Source organism: Drosophila willistoni, unplaced genomic scaffold, assembly GCF_018902025.1.
Source record: "Drosophila willistoni isolate 14030-0811.24 unplaced genomic scaffold, UCI_dwil_1.1 Seg385, whole genome shotgun sequence".
Classification (NCBI taxonomy): domain Eukaryota; kingdom Metazoa; phylum Arthropoda; class Insecta; order Diptera; family Drosophilidae; genus Drosophila; species Drosophila willistoni.
The window spans coordinates 19788-31918 of NW_025814326.1; positions in this window are offsets into that span (position 1 = coordinate 19788).

Here is a 12131-nt window from a genome sequence, read left to right on the forward strand (position 1 = left end):
GGGGTACACTTCTCAGTCTCCAGAGTCCCTTCTACAGAAAAATGTAGAAGAAGATCTGAAGACCTTGAAGAGTATTACGGGGTCAAATGGAGGCCAGGGAGAAACAAAAAGAGAAAGGGAAAGAGTATGAGGAGAGTCCAAGACGAGCTGCAACGGACGATCTTGTCTGCCAAGCAAAGCCCGCTTGGCCAAGATCCGTTGCCTCCAATTCTCAAGGATTCTCATTTGGGTAAATAATACTTGAAATAAATCCTTACGAAATCTTGTATGTATGTATGTATGTATATATAGGTAAAATCAAAGTAGGCCAAAAATCAAGCATCAAGTAGTCTGCTGCGACTATTTTTCCGACTGCTGCTTTTCTCGACTTCCGAAATTGGCCAAAAGCAACAGTCGGAACAGTTCCTAGTATTAAAATGTATAAGTTGGCTGTTGCTATCAAAGCAATATGTTTCGGGTTTTTGCTATTGCTGCTGCTGTCGGGTTTTTTGCTTTCGGATTTTTGCTGTTTGCTGCTGCTGTCAAAAATTTCTATTTCGGTTATTTGCTGCTGCTTTTGCTGTCAGATTTTCTGATTTCGGTTTTTTGCTGTTGCTTTTGCTTCGACTGTTCATAGTTTTCGAAGCAGAAGCAACAGCACACAGCAAAACTGTTGACAGTTTTCACAGTTTTCAAACCCTGATCGTGACCATTGGCTGTCAGAAACAAAATAACTACAGTTAGCTTTGAGAGTACTCTCCATGGGCGTAGTGAAATAAAAACAAAAAGGAAAATAACAAAAAGGCCCCACATCGGCGTAGTTAACTTAAGGATTAATGTGATTTGTCACACTGTCAAATTAATAAAAAACTATTGTCCGATAAATTTCCACTACCTAGAATTGATGACATCTTGGATCAACTTGGTAGAGCAAAGTATTTTTCATGCCTTGACCAAATGTCAGGTTTTCATAAAATTGAACTTGAAAAAGAGTTTATTATTATTTAGAGACATTATGGATGTAATCATCCTTTTCCACTTTACGCGATTACCATTCGGTTTGAAAATAGCGCCTAATTCGTTCCAGAGAATGATGAGTATAGCATTAACTGGCCTTGAACCTTCGCAAGCATTTTTTTATATGGATGACTTAATAGTCATAGGTTGTTCCGAAAAACATATGCTGAATAATATAAAAGATGTTTTTGGGAAATGTAGGCAACACACCCTAAAGTTACATCCTGAAAAATGTTCATTTTTTATGCATGAAGTCACCTTTTTGGGACATAAATACACAGATAAAGGAATCTTGCCTGATGACAAAAAGTATGATGTCATTCAAAATTATCCAGTCCCACATGATGCGGACAGCGCATTGCATTTTGCAATTATTACCGAAGATTTATAAAAAATTTCGCTGAGTATTCTTGTCACATAACAAATTATGTTAGAAAAATGTTAAATTCGAATGGACAAGTGATTGTCAAAACGCTTTCGAACATTTAAAATCAGCATTAATGAATCCCACTCTGTTACAGTACCCAGATTTTAGCAAACAATTTTGCATAATCACAGATGCAAGTAAATATGCATGTGGAGCAGTCCTAACGCAAAATAAAAATGGACTACACCTTCCAGTATACGCATACGCATCAAAAAAATGTGAAAGTAATAAGAGTACAACAGAACAAGAGTTAGCGCTATCGAGAATAACAATAAAGGACTTGCAAAATATACAAGTTAATAACAAAATTCTGAGAGTCACTACCAGAAATTAAAGTAAACAGTCAAATTCCTGCACAGGAAAAGAAAAAGAAAATAATATAGAAGATTTGCAAAAGCAATCTTTTAATGCTTCTAAGCCCAACGTATATAACGTGATTGTAAATAACGAAGTACGAGAAGTAGTGACCTTGCGAATAACCAATTCTTTAAGCACATCCAATTATGGCAAGAAAGTTATTGCAAGAATTGACATTAGCGATATGTATACCAATGGAATTCTCGACTTAGGTCAATTTTTTCAAAGGGTTGAAAAATAAGCCGGTATACTCAATATCAGCCAAGTCATAATAGCACGGAGCGAAAAGATCTTTTAAACTATATCAATAGAATCTTTCAAAATTATGGGCAATAAGATTTTAGAATTTTTGAGAGTAGCGCTACTCAAGCCTGTGACCCTATTATCAAATAATGATGAAGAAAAAGAAGCAATACTCTTTACATTCCACCACGACCCTATACAAGGAGGTCATACTGCAATATCAAGAGCAATAGCCAATATAAAAAGGCATTACTATTGGAGGAATATGACACGAGATATATCTCAATATATAACAAATTTAATAAGTGTCAAAAAGCAAAAATAACAGAGCACACAAAAACTCCATTGACTTTAACTGAAACGCCACAACTGGCTTTCGATAGGGTAATTGTGGATACGATCGGTCGACACCCAAAGTCAAAACAAGGAAATGAATACACAGTAGCTTTAATCAGCGGTGCACTATGGGTTGTGGAGCTATTTTTTGAGCACTTTATTCAAAAATGTATGTTAAACAATAATTTTCAGTCTCATTGCATTGCGTGAGGTAATAAAGATATTTTGCAATTATTTTTAGAGAAAATGGGCGTGGCATCTCGCCTCCACAGCCAAAAAACCGTATTTTGCCCAAAAAAGTATGCTAAGTATCTTATTCAACATAATACTTTTCATACAACCGTTGTGATTTTAATATTTTCTTAAAATTTAGGGCCAAGATTCAAAGAAAAATCTAGAAAATGTTCTTAAAGTTGATCAATATCACTATCAGCATAAGTAATTTAGACACTTTAAGCAAGCAACTGCTTCTGTCGGTCGTTGAATTAGAGAAATGCTTTTTTCTAGGCTTAAAGCGAAAATCAAGGGATCTGAACATCCACTTTTATACGGAAAGTGTTTTTAAAATATGCGATTCTGTTGTTCTTCTCGGCGTGACGATTCGCCTTATATGTATTGTAACTAGGAACTGGTCGTTTGCATCTGCCATCTAAAAAACTGAACTTAAAAACATTCGAATTGGTCCTAAATGTTTTGGTGCAAAAAAAAAAAAAAAACGCCCACTATTCACTTATAATTTTGCATCCAATGCACCTGGAGCACTCTACACTACATGCGCCTGCAACTTATAAATATTAACTCCAAATACTTAATTCCTAATTCGTTGTTTTCTGATATATTAAAATCTCGTCCATATGCAGGAATATGAGGTTATGCACTAAAAAGTTAAATTGCAAAAAAAATGGTTGCTTGTGGATATTGAGACTTTTATATTTTGCAAAGAATTTATTATTCTATCCAATAGTAAAAGTTTTAGACTGGACACTGGTAGACATTTTTTTTAAAACTCTTCCTAAAGTTGAGATTTCGTAACAAGTTTTGTCTTTGAGAGTCGCTCAGAATTAACCAGATTTTAAGAAACACACCTACATTTATAACAAAACAAATCTACTAACACATAGTACAAGTGCGACTTTTTCAATTGCATCTTCAATTTTATCCATAACATCTTTCTTTTAAAAGTCATATACACTCAAAGTCAAGTAACAATTTGCACCAAATGAAAACAGTTTTGTTTTGTTCCCAACACTTGTTTTCGACAGCGTTATTCTCACCAGTGTTGAATAATTTTGAAAAACATAGTATGCAGAAATGTGATTTGATATTTCATCTATAAATTGGCATCAAAAAGTTTGGGTTTCAGAAACTTTTTAAAATTGACTTAAGTGCTCAAAAAATGCCTCCACAACCCATAGTGCGGTGTAACAAAATACCTAATAATAATATCAATAAAAGACAAAAGTGCAAAAACAGTATCAAAAGCTATATTTAAAGATTTCATTCTGCGGTACGGTCCAATGCAGACGTTCATTACGGACATGAGAACAGAATATAGAAATTCAATAATTGAAGATTTATGCAAAAATTTGGAAATTAAAAACATAACTTCTACTGCACATCATCACCATTACTGTAGGCACTGTGGAGCGAAGCCACCGAACCCTTAATGAGTTCTTATGCTCATACATTTCAGTTAACAAACCTGACTGACAACACCCTCTGTGGCACATGATTATTGTCCATATGAGTTGGTAATTGGCAAAACTTCAAATTTACCAAAACATTTTAATAGTATAGATAAGATAATCCCACTTTATAACATAGAAGATTATGCCAAGGAATCAAAATTTAGATTAGAACTGGACTATAAAAGAGCCAGAATTATGTTAGAACAGCATGAAGCTAAAAATAAGAAGTTATATGATAGTGTTCACGCCACCGGGTGAACAGCAGAGAGTGAGGGGTAGGGTTTTGTCATACTGAGGAGGGTGACGAAGGGTTCTCCTGTAAATCGCCATATTCAATCCAGTACGAGCATCTGACCCGAACACCCGTTCTTTCATTACGCTTTTGCTTTCGATAATATACCTTTTTTCAACCCGAAACATTCTCGTATGTGTCGGGACATCTAACATGTAACATAGATAGAAATAAACCAGAATTAATCTTAAACGAAGTTCTCGCGCGTTTTAATTGCATTACTCACTCACCAGACCCCTGCAGAAATTGGCACCCGCCAACCACTTGCGTCTTATTTGGATCCTTCCGCCCCTCCACGAACATTGGTCCTTCGAGCCGGATCTCCTTCCGCTTTTCCAGCTTGCATCGGCGGAATTCCTGATAAGTACAACATTTCTTATTATATCTCATTACAAACTTACAAAAGTGTGTGGTTTCCCGCTCTTCCATAGCGACCTACACACTTCTGTATACTTGTATGTACATACCTGACCTGTTCCAAGGGTTACATGGTATTTCCCGATCATTTTTGTGTTCAGGAAGTGCATTTTTTTTCCATTCTTCGAAATTCTGATTGTCCAGAAGTCCAATTGCATAGCAATACATATGTATGTATATACACACATATACATACATACATGTAAAAACAGCTGTTTTCTAACCTGCAAGTAAAGGTGTTCAATAATAGAGAATGAATTTATAAAGCACCACTTACCTTTACTTAAAGTGTAAAGTACACTTCACGGGCTGATCATTAGTCCATCGGCATAAATTATTTATGTCAAATAATTTTTACATCCATACATACATATGTATGTACATACAAATGTAATAATTTTTGCCGCGGTAACCACACTCATACGTACATACATACATACATATGTCCACATACAATTTGAATTCACCCACACAAAATTAATTGCAGCCACTCCGATTGGCTTTCCGCAATTTAATAATTCGAAACCTACATAATTAAAGCAGGAAATTGTGATTTTCGTTAAACAATTTACAATTAATTAAATTCACAAAACATAAAACACGGCAGAACAGCTGATTCCCGATCAGTGCTGACACTCAAGTCTCATCAGTGCTGACACTTGAGCCAAGCCGTGACTCGGTCACGACATCCATATTTTCCTTTGTGATTTTCGTATTGTGCAAAAATATTTCAATCAACTGATTGAATTTAATTCGCAAAATATTTTCTAAAGAAAAATAAAAACCTTTTATTTATATGGAATTAATATTTTGCCTTGTCTTGGTGCATTTTGATCTTTTCCTCACAGACCCATGAAATTGATTTGTTTAATGAGTTAATTCCAAGTTTTTTTTTTTTTTTTCTTCGTTGAAAAGTTATTGGCACTCCCAATCCTACTGATCTCAATTTTTCCATATTTTTAAATACTCTTATAAATTTTAACATTTTTCCACATTGTATAAATTTTAATATCCAAGTGATTATATATCCTTATAATTATTCCCACAACTGCGAGGAAAATTATAAATCCTTCTAATTTCATTTATGCGATCTTTGCTTATTCATTGTGGTCATTAAAAAGAGGAGACATTTCTCCTTCTCACTCCTCCTCTATCCTTAAATTATACAGTCCACTTACAGCTTCGTTTCGATCTCCCCGCTTGAAAGCTCTAAGTCCACGTTTGTTGCCATTCGATTCGTAATAGCTCAGAGGACACTCTACGATGTCTCTTTCCGACTTTGTTGCCGTGTGCGAGGCATTAACGGCGTTCGAGGGTCGCGAGGCCCAGGCTTTAGCTGACGATGTGCCACTCGTCTCTATTAAAATACACTTAGACCAGCTTAAGTCACTTTGGGCAAAAGTCGAGGCAAAGTTTTCACGATGCTATAAAGCCTTGACGGCTCAAAAGAACGACGATAGTCCGAAGCACATAGCTACAATTAAAGCTAAACATGATTTTTGTTATATGGTATATGTGCGAGGCGGGACTTAGTTTGGAGAGCGAATCGAGCAGTTGTCCACAAAAATGGCTCCCCCACCAGTCAGGCTCTCCATCGATTCCACCCATCAAAGCCACACAGTTCCCCCGTACGAAGTCTAAATCTTTAACGGAGACAGCCTGGCTTGGCCTACATTCCGTGATTTGTTTACCGCGATTTTTATCCATAATCCAAGCCTAACACAAGTGGAGAAACTTTACCACTTAAGTTGCAAAACTCGTGGTGAAGCCAGAGCCATTGTTTCTAGGTCACCCTTGACCAATGAAGGGTTCCAGTCCAGTAATCGATTATTGATTATGAGCCAAGACAAGCAGCTTCTACAGATCCCAGCTGTAACACAAGAGTCTGCCAAAGCGTTGAGAGAACTGCAGACCTCAGTTCAAGGTTGCTTAACCGGTCTTGAGCTTTCCGGAGCTCGTATAATCACTCACTGCGCGATACGAAAATAATCCATTATCATAGTCTGGCAAAGCGTTGAGATAACTGCAGACCTCAATTCAAGGTTGCTTAACCGGTCTTGAGCTTTCCGGAGCTCGTACAGACAATTGGGATATCCTTCTTATAGCAATCTGTACGAGCAAAATGCCCAAATCCACCCTTCTGTTGTGGGAACAGTCCGTTCCAAATAAGACCGCCGTCTCATCCTGGAACGACCTTAATCGATTCCTAACTGATCGCCACCGTGTACTAGCTCTAGCGGTCAGACCTTTCCATCCGTAAGCCGAAAACCTACGGCACGAGCTGAGGCCTTTTCCGCTCAAGTGAAAGAGAGCTCAGCACCTGATGCTTGTATAATTTCGAATCCTGCGTCCTCCGATTCTTCCAGCAGCCCTCATGTAAACGTGGGAAGTTACTTCGCCTCCACTCGCAACACTGGCCTCCTGGGTACTGCGAGGGTAACTATTCATCATCGTGGCCAGCAGTTTCAAATCCGCGCTTTGATTGATATGGGATCGGAAGCGTCCTTTATTTCCCAAAGAATGTTTAAATTGATAATCCTCCAAGCTGCAAAGTATCAACTAGCATTCGCGGCATTGGGCAATACGATGCTGGTAGCGGCGACAAAGTGTGCCGCTTACAGATTTCTCCTCCTGACGAACCGCTGCGACGGTTCCAAGCAGTCGCCGTGGTGCTGCCTAGTGTAGCTGAAGCACTTCCGTCCCGCGCCGTCCCGAATAAGGTGAAGCAGGATTCGCTTGAGCTTCCGCTCACTGATCCGCGATTTCACCAAAGAGCTCCTGTAGATTTGGTGCTTGGAGCCGAGCTCCTTCCCACTATCCTTGGGGAACGAATCATCAAGAATGTTGGTGATTCTTTCGTGGGGATCGAGACGATGTTCGGCTGGGTTCTCTGTGGATCCTTTACTGGAAAATCCAGAAGGTCTCGGTCCACCTCCTCCAGCAGTCCGAAGATGTCTCTAAGGACAGCAGCACCATCCGATTTAGAATGCAGTTCCAATTGCTTCAGGTGCCGCGTTTGTCAAGGGGCACACGCGCTCCGTCAGTGCCGACAGTTTCGAGGACTACGAGCTGACGACAGGCTACGGGTAGTCTTGAGCAGCCATCGATGTGGCAAGCAACACCACACTCTCTTGCACATCGGCAGCTCAGTCGCCTACATCCAACCCAAAGAGTAAAGACCCGAAAGGCACCCGTCTTTCATTCGGACTTCTATCCAGAGGTCATCAGCCATCAGCCTACTCCATCTGCATCCAAAGTTCCCCCTCCATCTCCACCCGTGTCTTGGCGATCCGGAACGCTGCCATCCCCCATCCTTAGACATGTCCAGCGAGGCAATTGCAACTTGTTGCAAGGGGGGCGGTTTGTTCACGCCACCGGGTGAACAGCAGAGAGTGAGGGGTAGGGTTTTTTCCAAAACCGAATTCGGTCATACTGAGGAGGGTGACGAAGGGTTCTCCTGTAAATCGCCATATTCAATCCAGTACGAGCATCTGGTTAGATGCCAACCACTTGCGTCTGATTTGGATCCTTCCGCCCCTCCACGAACAGATAGAGGGTAAACACAATCGAATTAGAAATATTAAGTTTTATTAAGAATGAAATTTCAAGGCCATTATACCATAGAAAAAACAGAAGATAGGGATTAATTCTAATTCTAATTAAGGATAAAAGAAAAAGAAACAAATAGTGCATAAAGATAGGTTAAAAATTTTAATCAGTTAACATATAAACAAAAAAAAAAAAACAAATAAATTTCCACATTTAATAACACTATAAACATATATATGCAAAAAAAAAAAAATTTTATAATAACAAAAATTTGTACCATATATATCATTAAACAAACAATCAAGATCAAAGAATCAAACGATCAAAATATCAAACAAACAACAAAAATTATGGGGGATGTTGCATGTTCTGAAATATCACATCAATAATATTACAAACATAATGTGGCACTTTGTTACAATATTTATGTGCACAACATTCAATGAGCGCATGGGCTGGACATTGCTGAGTCGGCAAATATTACAAGCGCGGCCGCTCTGGTCCAATATGCAATATGATACATCCTCACTCTCCCGCTGCTGCGTCTTATATACATACATTCTTTTACGTAAACCATTATGCATTTAAACATACACATATTTATACATAAGCATACCGCCCCACTGCCGTCGTCAATAGCAGCGCACCTACGCGGTCTTAGCTATAGTCAACAATTGTAAATAGTAAACATTAAGTAGCTATTATATTCAAGCCAAACACCACCTCCATGGGCAGTAGCACATAAACTGCAAAAGAACTTGACTTTTTAAAGTCAACAAACCAGAAACTCAATCTCACTCAGACATATCCACAATGAAAGTAATTAATAATAATACGAAAACTCCTCCAAAGCAGTTACAACTACCAAAGAAGACAAGAAGTGCCCCAAGTACAAGTGTGATGAAAGGCAGGCCGCCTTTTACGCCATCGATGGAGCATCGGCGTACCAACCGGCGACGACCAGCTGATGCTGAATAAAGAAAATAAAATGACAGCAAAATACAATAATATATCATATATAATGTATAAGATAAGAACCAATTTAGAAAAAATATATTTTTAAGAAGTAAGAAAAACATTGTAAAAAACATTGTAAAATTGAGCGGATCCTTAACTGCCCGATAGCAGTATAGCCCGTAAAGCTATACAAAACATTAGGTAGGAAATGTAAAAGAAAATTATTCTTCTTAAAAAATTTTCTTCAAAACTTCTCAAAAAAAACTTTTCTTTGAATGTTTGATAACAGAATAAACAAGTTTGATGATATATTTGATGAACCCAATATGGGGCTAATAGATACGAAGACAGTGGACTCCACTGCAAACGTAATTAATAAAATAGAGTCATCAAATGTTGATTTAAAGTTAACAAATGTACTTTTATTAATAATTGTAATAATAATGAGCGCATATGTAAAAGTGCATTTCAACAAAAGTTATCCAACACAATTAATAATTATTTCATTTCTACTGTTGAGGATCGAGTGGATTGCGTTAAATTATAAGTTTATCTTTATTAATTGTCCATATACTTTCAAGGACGGAAAAAGGAAGAAGAACCAAAAATATACAGAGTTACAAAGCATCTTATATCGATAACCTACAAGCTTAGTACAATCGATATAACCAGGGATAAATACAGGGCTGCAAACAGAAACATATGGTATTTTCAACACCCTTCCTCAATATGATTCTGTGTGCCAATTACAATTACTTTCTTAGTTTAAATTCAATAACTTGACACAATGATTATGCTTTTGCTTAGACAAATTTTTCGTTAATATATCAGCTACCATGTCCTTAGTTGATATATAGTCCAGATCAATCTCGCCTCTTGTAACAACTTCTCGAACGAAATGATGTCTGATGTCAATGTGTTTCGATCGAGCATGAAACACAGGATTCTTGGCCAGAGATTGAGCACTCAAATTGTCTCCAAACAATTTCGTAGATGTCCCAGCGTCTCCACATCCAATCTCGATCAACAATCGCCTCAAATGCAAAGCCTCTTTCGCCGCTAAAGACATAGCCATGTATTCGGCCTCTGTGCTGCTCAACGCCACACTGCATTGTTTTTCTGATTTCCAGGAGATAGGGCCACCTGCCAAGAAAAACACGTACCCTGTGTACGATTTGCTCACATCACCGCCCCAATCTGCTTCAGCGTATCCCGTAAGAGCATCTCCACACGATCGGTAGTGCGGAACTTAAGATCCTCCCTTGCCGCCAAATACCTCATAACATGCTTAACTGCTGCAACATGTTCACTGTGAGGTTCCTTATTCCTTTGCGCTAATTTGATAACTGAATGGTAGATATCAGGTCTTGATGTTAATGCAAGCCACATCAACTCTCCGATTGCTGACTGATACATTGTCACATCCTGTATGACACATTTCTCGTCACTGCACACCACTTGGAAACCAGCATCCAATGGGGTAGCAACTGCTCGACACACTTCCATACTATGTCTTTGAAGCATGCCTTTTATGTACTGAGCCTGATTCATCACGATACTGCCTGTATCATCATTCCGGTCTACTTGCATGCCCAAAAATTCTCGTAACGGACCCTTATCGACGCATTCGAATTTCATCGCAATCTTTGCCTTGAATGCGATCATGTCATCCATCTTTTGGCAAGCTATAAGTAAATCATCTACATATATTAGTACCAAAGTCTACCTTTAATATCCTGTTGATAAAGACACGGCTCGTTCTTGGAAGAAGTGAGTCCAAGATCACATAGTGCTGCATTCAACTTGGCATTCCACTCCCTTCCTGCTTGTTTTAATCCATATATAGCTTTATTCAGCCTCAACACCTGTTGTGAATTTGCCTTATCCACATATCCCTGAGGCTGCCTCATATAGACGACTTCGTTTATGTCACTGTTAAGAAGGCTGTGTGTGTTATGTGAATGCTACCAGTGTCCATGTCTTATTTGCCAACAGAGCCTCATATTCCTTATCCATAGCAGTCTTCCAGAATGAAGATTGCTTACCTTGCATCGCATCATCAAATGTCTGTGGCAAATCCAGTTCCTTTACATGTAACATGTTTACACGATTGTATATTTTCTTGGGACGTCCTGGCTTACCGGTGCGAATCAAACGTGGCCTTCCAGGACCGATCTGTCCTTCCTGCCGTATCTCTTGGTCTCGGATTCTTGAACATTACATCCCGTTTCTCAACGACCTCTCGTTTTTCTTTGTCATACAACCTGTATGCTTTTGATACCAGTGAATATCCTACGAGTCGATATTCTCTACCCTTGGCCTGAAACTTGCTTCGTCGTGTCTTATCTAATGCAACTGCTATCGATCCAAAAATGCGCATACCCTGCACATTGGGTTTCCTTCCAGTCCATACCTCATAAGGTGTCATACCAACTAAAGCTGCTGTTGGTGATCTGTTTCGAATGTAACACGCTGTCATTCTAGCCTCTGCCCAGAGAAACTCCTGCATATCCGCGTGTACAAGCAAACATCTAGTCATCTCGACTAGCGTCCGGTTTGCTCGTTCAGCCACTCTATTCTGTTGAGGGCTATAGGGAACCGTCAACTGACGCACAATTCCATGATCCTTTAAGTACCCATCAAAACGCCTGTTGATGAATTCTCGGCCGTTGTCACTTCTTATTGCCTTCAGTTTTTGGCCAGTCTGTCCTTCAGCCATCTCTTTAAATTCCACGAATTTCTCGAATACTTTATCCTTTGATTTTAGACAATAAGCAAATATTCGTCTCGACATGTCGTCTATGAATGTCAAAAAATATGAAGAACCGCCTAGAGAACGTTGCTTAAAAGGTCCACATACATCGGTATG